Below are 17,429 nucleotides of genomic sequence, written 5' to 3'. Positions count from 1 at the left end.
TTTAGAACAGCAACCACACAAAAAAATACTGTACCATAAGACAAAAAAATCTTAACTCAGGCTGTAAGCAAAATTATAACAGCAATATCTCCGGGACATTATGTGCTTCCTATACAATGCTTTTAGGCACAAAGCACACACACAAGCAGTCAAAAACCGAAGAAAAATGAGAGCCAACCTTATTCTGTCAACGTTGACCTATTTTGTTCAGGTCTAACAGCTCAAAAAGCTACAGATTTGGTGAAACACGGATTGTAAACTGTAACACTCCTCAATTACTTTTTGTTGGCCAGACAGGCAAACCTGTCATTTGACAACGCATCATGATCCAAGATAGTAAACTTTATCACTCAGAGGTCATGAGAAAATGGCCACAGGTACAGTTTGCTAACCTTCACTAGGTAATTTTTCACAGTTATCATCCAAAAAGCGTAAAAGCATAAGAGATATGTTATCTTCGAACTCAATTTATTGTTACATAGGTGAAATTCCCTATAAAACCACTTAGTAACTGTTCTGTGTTCTTCAACACAAAGTCAAACCAGTAAAACATTTTAGACTTAGATTACATATTGGAAAGAAATTCTTTACTGTGAGGGTGGTGAGGCACTGGAACAGGTTGCCCAGAGAGGCTGCAGAGGCCCCATCCCTGGAAGCGTTCAAGGCCAGGTTTGTTGGGCAACCCGGTCTAGTGGGAGGGTGTCCCCGCCCATGGCAGGGGTCAGAACTAGATAGGCTTTAAGGTCCCTTCCCACCCAAACCATTCTATCAGTCTATGAATCTTCTTGACATTGTGTCAGGAATAGGACAACACCTCTCCTTTCAGACACTAACACATTATTTATCTTTCTGCACTGGCTTGCTTTTCTTGCCACCCAGCACTAACTCCAAGAGCCCTTCCCTGCTTCATTTCTTTCTTAATACACTATTTGCATTAATACTTGAAGCCAAAGCCAAGAGTTCCAGAACTGAGTCTACATTTTCCCCAAACACCAGGAATCCTCTTGAGTTTTGCTCTTACCTGTGAGATAAGTAGACTCTTGACCAGGAAATTTTGGCTTACGTTCATCTTCTATGTGATATCAGACAAGTAGTTTCTGTGGGGGAGTTTGAAGAACAGATCAGCTTAGTTTCCCTCAATTCTTCTAATAAAATTTTATCCTAATAAAGTTTTGCACCACATTCATTGCAGGTACAAGTTCGAAGCCTAGTTTCAGAGACCCTTGGCTTTCCCTCCCAAAGATTTCAAGGGGTTTTCCTCCCCTTTAAATGAAACCAAGGTCTACAGGAATATGGTTTCAAGTGAAGCATGTCCAGCAGCCCATGGGGAAATTCACAGCCAAACTGATATGCAAATCCTGATAGTTTTGATACCAAATTTGAACTCTGTACAGAATCAAGTTCAAATTCAGTATCAAAACCTCTCATGCTGATTCTTACTTAAGCTAGAGTCCATTACACTACTGAGAAAAATTATCCCTTGTATTGCCCAAAGAGGTATTGATTAGGACAAATAAGAACCAGGCTTCTGAAGCTTCTTCTGGGACCTCAAAATTACGATGAGCTGAAAAAAGGCTAGAACAGATCATTGCTGGCTCAAGTTGAAACAGAGAAATATTAGCAGAGTGCTGCGTACCCAGTTTCCTCTAAAACTGGACAGACACAGAATTCATCAACATTATTAAAAGAATCATAATTGTATCTCATCTGGATTAGCCAGAGCATGGTGTTAACATAAAACAGAAACAATTATCCTGACAAATTCGCTATGTACTCGGCTAAAGGACCAGTAATGTAACACACCAAGTTGTCATAAATTGATTCGGTTAAACATGAGGTAGGCAAGCTGGGCCCTTAATTGAAGCATTTGACTGGATCAGGTTGGTGCAATAGCATGTCCTTAGATTACTTATCTTATTTCTGGTCAATCTAAGTGTGTTCCTCACAAGAGCTAGATCCTTGTGTTTATGCAATATCTGGTTGCCATTATATTCTTCCTAATGCTGTGAACTAGCAGAAGTTTCAGATACTCTTCAGTTTCCTGATCACCAGGTTGGTTGTTTGGGGGTTTTTTTCCCTCCCCAGCTCTTTGAGCAGTGTTTGGAACAATATAGATCTTCCACTGTGTAATTAAAGTCTTACCAAAATAACTTTGCTTGAATTTATCATTGATAGCAGAACTCCAGGATTTAGGACTTACTCCGTGCTATCCCACAAATGATTATTCGTGGCTGTTCATATGGCCCTGTACCCTCTTAGCTTATGGCCTGATCAATACCTCCCTACAGCAACAGCAAGTTCCTTCCCTCCTCCTTTGCATTTTGGAATTAGGTCTGACCATAGGGCAGCGGCAAGCACAAGAAGAATCTACAGAAACACCATGTGCAAGGCTCCTATTCCTTCTGTACCTGAAGCTGAAATAACTGAAGTGTTCAGTTCTCTGGACCACAGCATGCCTATGTGTGAGCTACGTATTCCCAGAAACTTTAAAACCAACAACAAATTCAAGCAGTCAAAACCATCTCAGGGATGCCTTCCTACAGCTGAATAAAACAATTACAGGAACAGCTGTACTGTTTCAAATTCACTATCATTTTCAGAGCAGAATCATCAGTAATAAAGGAACTGTTCAAAGAGCAGCCAAAAGCTTCACTGGTTTCTAGTGAAACAGAAAACACTTAAAACCAGAGCACAGAGAGATGGGACATTTGGAAAAGTAAACCAAGACTTGTGAAACTGCAGTGTGATTATGATGCCGTAAATAATTCTTGATTAACTTCAAGGACAAGCTTGAGACTGCAGGAAGGTTCTCATCCAGGCCTATGTTCCTCAGCCGCAAAGTCATTTGAAGCCTGACTTGCCCGAGGACCAGGTTACATGCTTCATATCAAGTACACAATTCATCCCACCAGAGCCTACTCATTTACTTACATACACCCTTAAACGCACTAGAGGATCAAGGCAAGAGCACTCAGCACCTCAGAATCAAACCCCAAACTAGTCATGGGTCTAAAACGTTTAATGAGCAAGTTACAATACTAAGAAAAGAGAACCAGCAACAAAGATTTGCTGTGCAATGGCAAGTCTCTTATTTGAGGATACTTTCATCTGTTCTAGTACAAACATAATTTTAGGGTAGTGCATAAGTAATCCATTACCTGATTTCTATTTCATGGTGTGTGAAGATCATTTATAACTCAGGGTTTTTAACAGCTAAATAACTTACACTCCCTCCCACCTGCACAAACATACCAGTAAACATATTCTAAGTACAACCACATTTCTACTACAGTATTTTGTTTGCCAAAAGGCCACTAACAATAGATACCTAATAAAAAGTCATAGGAAAAAATTATCATTTCTCTTAGACCTCCTAACTTGCAATCGCGTAAAACCACGCTCAAAGCACACACTTAGGCATCATCTGACCCAAACCAAAATGGCAATCTATATTTAAATCCTACTGCAGGCAACCCTAAGAAGCACCACTTGGTGCATAGTAGTTCAAAACAGCCATGAAACAGAAGAATCCCCCTAAAGTTGGCAATCCTAAAAATGGTAACACTACACATAGAAGAATGTGTTTGCAGGCAGAATCCCAACAAATGTATACTCAGTCACTTAAGCAAAGGAGAGGACTGACCATCTTGCCTCTGTTTTCTGTTCACCTTTCAATTTTTTTTTTGTCCTTTGGCCATTGTTTTGCTTAGTGGAATAATTGCAGGGTTTTATTTGCTCACATTTTATTTTTATTTTGAGTTGACAATAAGGATTATACTTAGTAGATTTCTTCCTTATACTTACAGCTGCTTTTCAGTAATCCTTCGCTCTGTACCTCCTTTTCATTTTGACTTAATCTTTTTCAACTACTCAGGCACAAGTCGCTATAAGAGTATGTCTACCCTAGCAATTTAAAGCTTAACGAGCTTGAGTACTTGATGCAAATATTTAAGTCCAAGTTGACCTCCCAACCTGGCTAAGTAAAAATATGAACAGCTCAGAAGCAAATGCTTCAGGCCAATGCTTTCCTTCCATTACCATGAGAAAATTGTCAGCGTAAACACCATTTCTCTACAGCTTAGTAATTACTCATAAATTTGTTGAGTAAGTATCTGGTAGTGCCTTGCAACCACTTTCCTCAAGTATAAATGACTACAGGAGGTGACCGGTAGTGCAGAAAGCTCATTGAGGTTTTTTGTTTTAAAACTATCTTACAGCCATCTCTATAGCTGCTCTAAAGCTACATACTTCAAAAGATCTGAGCCCTTAACCTGTTTGTTGTGCTGGTGTCTTCTCATTATACCTTCTAGCACGAAAAACATCTTTATCCCAACCCTAACACTGCACTACACTTAAATTAGATGTTGAGGTGTAAAAAACCACATTCTTGGTTGAAGAAAACCAGCATTTTTTAGAACACGGTAACTTGAATACTCTGTAATCTTAGGGCAGGCAGAAGTAATTTTTATTTGCATTAGCTAGATAAACGGAATTCTAAAGAGAAAGAAATTGTTCTTTAGGCAAGAGAAAACTATATAACTTCAGATGTTACTTTTAATGCAGTTTATATGTTCACTTTTGCCCTAGCCAATCCAGAATATTAATGGTAAAGCATAGTAATTACCATGTACATAGGAAGACTTTACTTAATCATAAGGACTAACACAAGTATTTTCTTCACTAGATCAAATAAAAATATTACAAATATGAGAGGCTGAGTAAAATTTAGTTATACATAGGAATTATTAGTATCAGTTTGAACCTGTTTGTTAACCAGCTTTAATCTGTAAGTGCTCAGGCAAACTCAGAAGTTAACATCTTTGTTGACATCTCTTAACATAGAAGCTTACAACCAACATCCTTCTCTATTTGCTCAGTCAGTCCTGGATTTGCGCTTGTTTCAATGAGCAAGAACTACCCAGGCAACAAGTCTCAGTTTCCAGAGGTACTAGATTGGCTACACATGTCCTTTCAAGAGATTTTTATAAGAACGCACTGTTTGCCCAACTATTACTTGGCAACTATCTGTGCCGGATCAACATGCAAAACCAGATGTAGTAAATCCCTATATCAGATTGTCAGGACTTTATCGCATACATATTTTCATGGATGTATTGAAAATTGTTCTATATGAAATTTAACTGACAACTGGAAGGCGCTTATGTATTTTTACACGTTCAGAGTGTGCAACTGTGCAGTGGGCATTTTCATCCATTAATAAAAGCTTTGGGTAAGCCTTAGGTGAGACAGAGAAAACCTCTGTCCACAACCTAAGAGATTAAATTAGTCTGCAAATCACTTCTGATATTTAATATTCCATCTGTTATATTTGCTTTGGCTAAAGACTTTGTCAGCTTGAGCAATTTCTGCTCTACTTAAATGACAAGTCTAACTATAACACTTCTTTTATGACTTATTTTTCATTTGTCTGAAAAAGCAAGAATGCCCCCTTTTGACAATTCCATATATTTCCCCTATGAGGCCAGGAGAGGGAGTAGTAGGTTGTATTTTTCCCCAGAAAAATCAACACTCTGGATGGCAAGTATTTTATTCAGCTCCCCAGCAGACAAAGATGCATCCTCTCTTCATTATTCTTTTTAAAATACCATGGAGAGACATATTGGGGTTTTTTGAGGGGGCAGAAAAAACTACACTTAAAGAGCACCTGCCACAAGAAAGTTTCAGACAAGAACTACACACTTCACAAAAAATAAGTCTTACGCATTGATGGAAAGATGTGAGCATGTCTACACAGATTAATCTGTACGAGCTCTGTGCTCACTTACACTGCTGAACATACAACACAAATCCAGATCACCTGTAATCACGTAACTGTGCAGATGCTGGCCAAAACATATTAAGGTCATGTGTGTGATACGAATTCTAATTAAAAAAGCCAAAATAGTGCTTTTTCTAGATTCCCACCCAAATTTTGAGGCTTTTGTGTTGCTGCCCAAAGCAAAGGCTGTTTGCATGAACTTTTGCTTCAGGGTTCATCCACAGTGAAACCTGAAACATGCCTTAATTTTTCCAGAATTCTGAAAAATTCACCACTTGATCTTAAGCAATTTAAATTCCTGGGTTAGGAAGCTAGTCTGCGTGAGCTCTCTAGAGACACACTGCTGAATGACATGGTCTTCTAGAATGTGACTCAGAAGAGGAAGAAAAAAACCCCAGAAGACCAAAAACTTACTTGTGTATTTTCCAGCTCTTCCACAGGGTGATTATGTCAGCCTGAAAAACAAAAGGGAGAAAAACCCACAAATGAAGTCATAGAATGTATCAAGTAAGGTATTTCCGAGAGAAAGAGATAAATAACATTGTAAAAGGCACTAGTCAGATACTAGTTTATGGTTAGTCTCACCCACATCTCAGACAGCAGAACTAGAAGCAGAAGAGCTGCAGACACTTGGACCAGAGGCTCTGTGTCTCCTGACCTCAGACACTGCCTGAGTGACTGACAAGCTTAGAGATCTGTTAGGTGAGTCACCTCCAGAGAGCAATGCCACCCTCACTCAAACTGAGAATTAGCACTGTCTAAAGGATGCTGGGTTTTGAATCCTAGTCCATGCTCCCGGATTCTGTTTCTCTAGCTCAAGAGGCAAGTCCCTGCACCCACGTGATCCTGGAAAACTGAGATGAGCATACTCTTTTGATACTCACGGAGAAGTCACTCTACATCACTAAGTATTGTCAGAAATTGTAGCCTCCTTTGGAAAGGCAGAGGTGCTTATGGTATTTGATTAACATACAACAGTTTTATGACAATTGCAAAAAAGTCTTATTCAGCCGAAAAAGCACAAGTGTTACGCAAGTAGCATGTAATAACTGAAATGAGTTTGGAGAGAAATCTCAGGTCAAACATGGGAGAAATCTTTTTAGCTGACCAAATAAGGAAGTTTAAAAAACTAAAACCATACATGCACAAAGTTACTTACAGCTGTCAAAGAAAGAACATCACAAAATCCTACTGCATACTCCTGAAAAGAGAAGTCTTTCATTAAAGAAAGATTCTTTCTGCATGAGAATATGAAAAATAATTTGGCTGATTTCAGGTTTTGGACCATCAGATAAGTTTCTTCTAACAGCACCAAGTTGCCCGGTTTAAAGCACTTACTAGGGTCACTACAGCTTGTTGCAATCCAGCTACCATATTTCCGAGAGAGCTGCATGGGTATTTAGCCACATACCTCCTATTAAAATGAAATTGTCTTAAATAAAAGACTCATTGTGTGTCTAACTACCCATGCGGCTCCTTGAGAATTATATTCTCCACTCTTCCATGAGGTTGTGGAAGGAAGAATCATACTTCTTAAGCAACACTGTTTACAAACTAAGTTTTCATGCCTTGCTTTAGGGGCATTCACTACTGGCAGAGACTTTACCAATGTAAAAATTAGTCTTCACAGTGCTACAGAGGTACTTAAGGTGGCTCCAGTTAAACTAGCAAAGTCTGATTACATATGCAGATTTTCACCAGCTGAGAATCTAGCTCATCATTTTTCAGTTACAAGATCTATGAAATTAGCAACAGGAAGAACAGGAAACTGATTTGTTAAGCATGGCATTGACTAGACTATTTGTGAACTGTCACACTGAACACGTTGTGCTTTATCACTCATTGTTACTTATTTTAGTGTGATATGACTCAGCTCACATTGATATTTCTAACTGTGTTTTGCTCCCTAAATTCCTTCACAAAACATTCTGAAGCACATCACATGTTACCTATGGGTGGGAGCGTTCTGAAACAAACAAAGATCCCCTTACATCAAAAACCAAAAGCACCTTCAAGGAAATCTTTCCCATCACTCCATCTTTTGCTTTCCCTTCCCATTTGACAACAGCTAAAGGAGAAGCAACAAGTTTTTTGGCAGAACTTGAAGAACTAGTTCAGGTTAAAAGCATACCACTTTAGTCTGAACTTGGCTCCATATCAAATCCTGTTCAAATTTAAGTAGGGTGCTCACTTTCTTAGTGACTTTCACCCAACACTTATCTTTTACAGTAAAGATAGTTTTAAAGTAGCCTTTCATCTTCCTTGTATTATCCAGATTTTTAGCTGCCTGCAGAGCAGTCAGTTTGTATTGTTTCTACTCCTGTTTAGTGTTACCAAAAGTCTTATTTTCTTCATTTGTAAGCACAAAAGTAGTACACTTGGTTTCCAATTTCCTAAAAGAGGTCTATGATCAGAGATAATAATCACTTTATAAAAGATTCAGAAAATTAAATTACATTGCTTCAGCCTTTTTCTCCTACCTCCAAGGACATTCACTGCTACAGTCCTCTGACCACAGTTTTCATTATTAAGCAGCTTAGTGAGGATATTACTCTGATTTAGAGAATGTTTTACTGGAAGCAAGTTCCAAAGAGCCCCCTTCCTACTGCATTCAATGTGTTTAGCATTCACTATCAGCTCTGGGATTTACCGAGAATTCAGAAAAGTCTGTTCTCATTCTCCATCAAAGATTAGAAAATTTAGGTGTTTCTATAGTTACAATGAACTGGTTTCTAGAAATCCCTTTATCAGGGATGAACTCTGCTTCACTGAAATTAGATTCTCCTTATCGTTATTTTAAAAATTCTCAAGATCATCTAGCCAGCATTAAAGGGATTCCACTAGTGACTATGCAACCAGCATTTTCTATGCTCCATCCTCTCCCAGGAAACTGAAGGCTTATCTGTTGCCAGCCAAGAAATATTCACCAGACTGAAAATCTACTGTATACTTATTGGAAAGCTGCAGGGCTGGAGGTAAAAGCTGAATAGCACTGAGGTTTCTTTTCTAATCTTTTTCAAGTTCTGCACTTCACATCAGCAAGCACTCTTGAATGCTGTTAATTACAATACGAAACTAGCAATATGAAAACCTATTTATTCACAGTCTAAGTAGTTGAAGGTAATTAATACTTTTATCTTCCTACATGCTTCATTGATAAAGTACATGAAAGGAGAAAACGGAATGAATCCACATGTAGTTTAAAAAAATAATCTATAAAGTTACAGTCCAAGGAAAGAGGTATGTCAGTCTATGCGTTAGTCTCTTGCTTAGTGAGAAATACAGAAGGCTTTGATATGATTAAAAATAAATACCAAGTTGCGAAGCTGCAGAGTAGCAGTTCCAGATCTGTATCTATGTTATCACTTTAGATCCAGGTTTTAGGGGAGACCTTCACTCAGAATTTACATTTACCTCATACTATTACATGATAACATGATTTGCACAGCATAGTTATGAATCAAGTATTTCGCAAGTACGTTCTTTCCGCAGCCATGACTAACTAGGGGTGGAGAACACATACCATATAAACATCCAAATGCCAAGTCACATTATTTATGCCTCAAAAATTAATTTTACTTCCCATTATTTGCCACAAGAAGTTGGGGGCATTGAAAGAAATCCTAAAGCAAAGCCAGACAATTCATAGATACCGTTGTGCTCGTGCCACATTGAGGACAATTCTCACAGCAGCAAGATCACTGCAGTTCTCTTACTAGAAGCTCCTAGCCCTGAGCTTCACAGCTGAGCTCTTCTCTTGCTGTGCGCTTCAGGCAGGTGACCTGGAAACTACATGGCACAACCAGAAGGACCACATGCAAAAGAAGTCAGGTCAGAGAATGTAGAGACACACACAGAGTCCACTTCACACAGTATGGCACATGTAGGAAAAAAAAAACACTTATGCCCACTGAAACCCCACGCATAAGCCTCTGGGGGTCCAAAGTTTATAGAAGAATCCTTCATTTCAGCAGCACCGCAAAGATATAGCATACCAATCACCAAAACTTAAGTGTTTAAGATGATAAACTGAACTTCTTGTTCATGAATCAACAGCACCCATTGCTTTCTAGGATCATTGCAACAAGTTGTATTTATCCAGACTGTGGAGCATATTCAATGTTATTATTCATATGCATTACACAACAGTCCCCAGAAACATTGAGAACCTGCTGGTCATCTACCAAGGGAAGGAAACAGTAGTTTAACAAAAAGGATACTTGCACATGTGCAGACTACCTGGCAGATTTACAGGCACATGAAGACCACAGCCACCACTCCCCCCCCCCCCCCAACAGTTGTAACTGAACATTCCCTCCCCCCCCCATTTTTCAGCTATCTTAAAATGGCACACTATTTTCATGACCATGTTGATGAGACTAAATTATTTCATTTATCAAGATGCATCAGATTTTAGCTGTGTAACTTTTTAATCTTTAAGTGCTGGCTGTTTTCACAGGTAATACAGCAAGTCATGTAAAGCTAAGCATTAAAGTATGACTTTGAGCTCACACTTATTCCCAGTATCACACTACAGTAAAACATTCCCAAAGCTTGGCAGATGAGAGAATAATTAAAAACAACCTTGCACAAATTATTTCCTAAATATCTGACATAATTAAGTATTCCTGTACAAAATAGCCAAGAACACCTAGAGACTTCTCTTTGAAGAGCGAAGTGAGCTATCCCAGAAAGGGGTTACCATATCTAGTTATCATCAATTAAACAAGAGCTCCTCAGGGAAAAACAGAGTGCCTCAAAGATGGAAAACTTATCTGGCAACAAATTCCTACTGAATCCATTTTCAGTGATCTCAGAAAACAATAGCACAGTATCTCCAAAATCTCCACAGGAATCTTCCCTGTGAACACCTCCCTTTTATTATGTTGCTGCAAACAACAAGCAAAAGAAAGTCAGATGAAAGTGAAATTTGTCAATTAAAAAAAGACCTAATATAGATTCTTTAAGAGGAACTACGTGGGTAAAAGCACAACAAAGACATAAATGTGACTGCTAGATATACAGTAAGAATTTGTGAGCTCCCATAGACTGTGGGTTTATTTGCACTATTGTCATTTTCTTCTTTTCTTACAGCATAAAGAAAACTTAAAACAGGAGTAAATTATACTGCCTAGAAAACCTTTGCATTCTTTGTATTTTAGTAGACTTTATGTACCTGAGGATAAACCCTGTACTGTACTCATGAGTTCAAAGTGTTTCAGTGTTTCCCCTCCACACACCAGAGCATCCATCCCAGGCACTATATTAATGAAGTCATTGTTCATTTTTGTTCATGTCTCACTCCCTGTTTCTATTCTCACTCAATTTTTACCCATAGCTGACAGAATACATAATAGATGCGTTACAAAGATTTTAATGTAATTGGAAACACTTTCATATTTGTATGGGATGTTGATTCTGCCCCATACGTTTATTTGCCAGTCACCAAGCCAAAAGTGATTGGATATGTATATCCACATGTACAAACACAGATAGGCAAGAAGTCCTGAAGGATACTCACATGAACTACATCATTGTAATAACCTTCTTCTGTAACGCTCCTCTTATCTTTTTCCAAGTTTTTCAGCCCATTACTGTCACTCTCCTCGGCTTCATCTTCTCTTTTGCAGTTAGATTTTTTTTTTTAAAAAAACACTCACTTATGAGAAAGTATGGGCAAGGTAAACATGAAAGTAATGCTGACTGTTTCCCTGATTAGACAACTATTCAAACTGAAAAGAACAATTGTTTATTGTTTACTTTATCAACTGCAATGAACAAGTCCCATGAACAATGCGTCAGGCTGGGTACAGGTGCCAAAACCACAAAACCCTCCAAAAAAAGATGAGCTCTAGCTATGTCAGTACTCCTCTTTTCCAGCTCCTATCCAACTACTCTAAATTATATTTTTACTGCAGAAGAATATGTAAGTAGACTTATCAAATGGGAAGCCTGAAATAGAAACAAGCGTACAGAGAACATCAAGAGATTGTCCTTAGCTTTTGTTTTCTCCCTCTGTTTCAGTACAAGGAATATGGGAGTGCACAGACAATAGGAAAATAGATACTGTGAACAAACAGAATTTTCCTTGGTACATTCCATGAGACAGCGGGTCTCCACAAGAGCACAACTCCACCCAAACCAAGATTATACACATTTGGGTACACTGCCATCCACATTGCTGTCAAGGGAGAAATTATTAAAAGGATCAATATAATTTACTTGTGTTTTACATTAGAGCAGAAATATTTCTTATTCGTTTACATTATTTTGTTTCCCTTCAAACAATGGGCCATATCAGGACCTGGTTAAAAACAAGCACACCTACACAGCCTCCCTAGTTTTGCCAGTTTCCTCCAGCTAGAGGTGAACCTCTGCCTCCACGAGCACAGGAAACCAGCTAGGTGAAGCTGGGCAGCTGAGAGTTCCTTGCTATGGGCTCAAGTTTACAATCAAATTTATTATTTTTTGAAAACAGGACAGAGGCTAAGTTTTCACATGAAGTTGAACATAATGCTTACAGGTAAAAAGGCGAGAAAAAACACACTTCAGCAAGGTCTTACTACAAGGTTAATAGATATGAAAATTTCTCCCAGTTCTCACACAGAATTGAGGTGTTTCAGTAATTATCGGTATCCATTCCTCTCTTTAAAGTTTCCCTGCAAGCAGCAATCAGAATTATATACGATCTCTGCATGAAACTAATGAATTCATGACAAAGACGACTCCTCAACATGATAAGAGATAGTGCATCGGGGTATTAGCATCAGGCTTTAATGCCTAAGAACAGTCTCACAGCCACGTTTGAACTATAATGGAACTAGAACAAATACCGGTACTACACAACATCAGCTGTCCAAGGACTTGGGTCTCCATCCCCCACAAAATAACAGTAAAGAATAATGCAAAGATTAAACTGGTTTGTTCTCCTCTTCTACCAAGAGAATGTTTCTTCTACCAAGAGAATAAATGTTTCTGCTCTCTCTATAAAGTTATTCATAAACAAAGATACAGCACATTCATCTGTAAAAACCTCCATTCAGATCAGAGAAAACACTTTTCAAACATTAACATTACACCTCTCAGCACTCCTATAAGATAAGTATTACCTGTAGAATTAAGGTAGTATAGTACAGAAAAAATACAAAGTAGGTATATACCATTAGATTTGGCCAATACCTTCCTGGCAACTATTTCTGACCCAAAACCTCTACATAAGATTTTTTTTTTTCTTCTTGAGGTGTTAGCTAGCAAAGATGACTGTTCTTGTATTTTAGGATTGTTTCTCTAGAACAAGTGCACTTCCCACTCAACTTTCCTCCCTGAAAGAAAACACCTGTGTTGGGTTTGCATGGCAAATGTAAACTGCAGTGGCAAAGAATTTTATGTGCCTAATACCTTTGAAGGGCACAAGAGTTCAAATCAAATCTTTAGAGAACCAAAACATCTAGATTGTCTACGGGAGATGCAAACACTGCAGAAGCACACTCAAACTCACCACCCGAGTTTTTCCCTTAGAGTGAAACACCAGGAAATTGAAGAAACCTACACAATTCCACGTGCCAGCCACTTACCCAAGTGGTAGTATACACAAGACCTTGTTAGGCAGACCCTTTGCTTCAGTTTAGGTGTCGAGCAACAAAGGTCCTGCCTGCACTTCAACATAAATATCCCCAACATGCTGTCACTATGTCTGATGCATGCTGGTGGAATCAAAGGAGGTTCTTCTAACATCAGAGCAGATTGTTGTATGGGCAAAAATGAGTGAAGCAGAAAGGCAAACAGTGGCTTTGAACATGGTGGCAACAAATACACAGGATAGGAAATAGAAAAGCAATAAATCCTCAACACCTTCCACGAACATCTTGTTAGTTCCTAGACATTTTAGGCCGTACCCCACTATCACACACAGAATAGCAGAGTCCTTTAGATGATTGGCTCAGGTAATGAAAGTAGGTAACTGCTAGAAATAATACTGCCAAGTGATTAGAAGAGACCTGGTTGTAAATTTAAACACCATTTTGATTCATTAATCTCCAACAGCTAAAGACAAACCCAAAGCAAAATTAACATGATTGTAAACTAAGCACTCGTATCCTGTGGCTATTTTTTGGCCTGCTGAGAGAGAATGAGCTGATCAAAGACAGACACTTCATTGAGAGCAGCAAGATTAGCACTGCTTCAGTGAGCTCACAGTTAGTTCCCATTAACTAACCTGTTTTAGAAGCTGATAACACCATAATTATTCTTAGCTTCAATTTGAAGTGAAGCAAGGGAGTGACCTGTCCATCTCTCCTGATGACATTGCACCTGCCCTACGAGCCAGTGCAAGTTTACATATAGTCTTTCATCAGTGTTGACCAGGTGAAGAGCTGTAACTAGCTTCACATTAAGGGGCACAAGCCTTCAAGACTTCCTTGGGAGAGCAGAGGTACTGTTTTGCTGGCTCAAAATACAGTGGCAAGCTGAAATCCTACCGGGGGATGTCAGTTAAACCAGGATTCCCCTATAATGGTCAGTGTGAGGAGCTAATGGCCGTTAGCAGCAAGCCAACCTAGCAAGACCTACAGCAGAGTAGCACCACAGTCCCAAAGTCATGCCCTCCAAGGCAAGCAAGCTTAGTGTTTCAGCAGCAACAGTTAGGACTGACTTAAAATATGAATGTTTTACACATTTACATTTCCAAGTAGCTTGTTAGGTTATCAATATCAACATTTCATAGAATGATGTCCCTTAAGTAAACTGATGAAATTCAAAGATAAAGGGAAAACCAAAAGCTAAGAAAAAACCTTCAACCACCACTTGTTTAAATCCATCCATCTGAAATTTGTCTTCACCTTCTACTGTTCACTGTTATCTCTTACCATATATCTTCCCACATAATGTGATATATTAGTAAGTCTTGAGAACATCTATTACAAAATGTAGCTTTCCAGAATTGAATTTCATGTTATTTTTAGCTGATATTCATCAGAGTCTAAATGTATATATACAAGCTATCACTGACAAAAATCTTTCTCTAGTGAAATATGATACCTTACACAGATAAGATCCTCCGTATTTGTAAGAAAAAACAAAGTTTGAATAAAATTTTTCTATTATGCAGATAATATTTCACTATCACACAAATATTTTCTCCGCAGAAGTTTCAGCTTTCCATCAGATTTTGTATGTTGAAGCAGCATGTTCAGGTGCAGTAGTTAGTACATAACTTCTCACGCATATACCTAAAGTTCCTCCAAAAACCTCACTCTAATTTCACTCTCCTTTAATCATTAACATTTTAGAACATTAAAATGTAATAGAATCATGAAGTACTTTGCAACCCATGAAAAAAATCTTTGTCCAGAAATATTTTTATTATTTTTTAGGTGGCAACACATCATTCATCTGAGAAAAAGCTACAAAAACTAGGAAAAGAGTAAAGTATCACCCCTTTTCCATTCATCTAGGCATATTGCTTATCATTACCATTGTCATATGACTCCAACTACACACTCCCTCATAAATATCAGCCCCTCAGAAACATCCCACTTAGTAAAAGAACTAATCTCCAAGCAAACAGAGGCAACAGTGCCAGAAGGTCAGCTGATAGATGGTACATATGTTAAAGTGGAGATCTGAGCATATAATCTTTCACATACCCATAAGATACAGAAAGTTCAGCCTGTGACATATGCATCATGAAAATATTTGACTGTGGTAATATTAACATGCATCCCTCTATGGATAAGAGTTGATTCTGTAAAGCTAATAATTGTATTCTTGCCCATAAGAAAACCTCCAAGATATCTCACTAATACAGAAGTGTTAAGTACTTCACAAGAAGTTGCATTCGTCTATACATTTACAGGTGTGCTTGCATACAAGTACAAATAGGACAGGCAAATAAGCACACCTAGCTGTATACATTTCACAAAAGACTATAGCAGAAGGAGAGTAACACCAAAGAAATTGTATGGAGAGATTGTAAATTCTCTTAAATCAACTGTTATACTAGAAGAGGATGCTAATTTTGGGGTACACTGTAAATCAATCTAAATCCAGACTGCTGTCACCCTACCTCTCCATTTCCACACTTATGTTTGTGGTTCTGCTTCTCCCTTGCACCAACAGCAGTCTTCAGGAGCCTGCATATACTCCAATAATTAAGAAACCAATCTAATTCAACATCAATTCAGCACAGACTCTGAACAAGAGGAGAAAAGTCACATCCACCTGGGTTAGACCAGTTTAAATTACCATGGAAGTACTCTATGAGAGTATAGTTTAAGTCAGGAGGATCTTTTGTACAGGATTTAATGTGGGGGTGTTGAAAGAAACCACCTCATCCTCTCTCCTCACAACATATTCTTTCTCCTTCCCTTGGGTCAATATTTCCAACCACATAGCCACACAATCAGACACTTGAACTCCCTTATCTAGCAAGAAAATTGACATAGCAAAGACTTACATTTAAAATAGCAGCCTAAACAACCTACAGAAACTGTGTACTGTGCAAAAAGCTAGATAATACACTTTGAATAGATAAAAACTGTAAAAAAAAAAAAAAGGACAAACTTGTACCCCTTCTACTGAAAAGGGACAGGCATATGCAAGCAAATACCTGTGTGGAATACAGTGGCAGCAGCTGAACATACCGGCATGGAAATGGGGTAGAAACAATAAAGGCAAAAGCTGTAGTGAGTACATAGACACCTCTTAGCCAGGAATAAGCACTTAAACTGTTGAATTCTAGAAGTCTATCAAAACATGGTGTCCCACAAGTGGTTTCTAAAACACATCACACTACCATTAACTTTACAGATAAGATTAAAACACAAGATACTCAGACAATAACATATGAAAACACAGAGCTTATACATTTATATTTATAAAATCAGTAACAGTCTCTAACAAACTAAAAGTTTGTCACTTATGCTCCAGAAAACATTTATTCCTTTAGAACGTACTGGTGATATAAAAAACCCCAAACAAAACAAATACAACTCCCCCCCACACCCCAATATCACTCTAAGAAAATAGATTTCACTTCTTCAACATATTATCTGGATAACACATATACACACACCAAAAAAAGAGCCTCAACTATGATAGTTATGAGGCATTTCTATAACCCAGGCACTACACAAGAGTGTTTTTAAGTTACCATAATATATGCAGCAGAGTAAAGCACTACCTTGAGAAAATACTCTCCCCAAATTCCACACGTTCTAAAACATAACATGGTTTAGGCACTGCTGCACATCATATTGTGGAAACCATAGAAGTAGAATACAACAGCTACGTGTTAGAAAGAATTTTACATGACTAGCCAGCAAACAACAAGAGAACCTTGACTTTTATTTAAAAATATTACTCACAGAGTAGCCAACCCAATCAGTCTCCTCAGCTCTGTCCTTCAAGAGAGGCTCTCAAGTATCTTCAAAGGATATTACTGGAAATTAGAATTCATAAATTCGAACAAAATAACAGAAACGCTATTGAACTATCGCTCTCATAGCACTTCATAACCGTCCCCTTTCCGTTAAAAGTAAATTATTTCTTTACTTAAGCTCTAGCCGCTATAAGAACTTATGACCCGACCGTCTCACTTCACCCATCGTTAATGCCCTTTGTTTCTCAGGCACCTGCTGCCTTTTCTCTTTAA

The 17,429-nt window shown here is 38.2% G+C and overlaps 1 protein-coding gene across 1 annotated transcript in view; it reads right to left on the bottom strand.

The window, feature by feature from the left end:
• Positions 1-17,219, bottom strand: part of LOC104642538 (BCL11 transcription factor A) — a 147,574-nt gene extending 130,355 nt beyond the window's left edge. Inside the window, exons 1-3 of the mRNA XM_075749864.1 lie at positions 17,143-17,219; positions 6,194-6,234; positions 1,022-1,097 (exon numbers count right to left, since the gene is read on the bottom strand). The gene's annotated coding sequence lies outside the window, so the exon portion shown is untranslated. The remainder of the gene's footprint in view (positions 1-1,021; positions 1,098-6,193; positions 6,235-17,142) is intronic.
• Between the last annotated feature and the right edge of the window lie 210 nt (positions 17,220-17,429).

This window comes from Balearica regulorum, chromosome 3 (assembly GCF_011004875.1).
Source record: "Balearica regulorum gibbericeps isolate bBalReg1 chromosome 3, bBalReg1.pri, whole genome shotgun sequence".
NCBI lineage: Eukaryota > Metazoa > Chordata > Aves > Gruiformes > Gruidae > Balearica > Balearica regulorum.
Note: the sequence above shows the minus strand (reverse complement) of the source record. Positions and strands in the feature narration are given on the sequence as shown.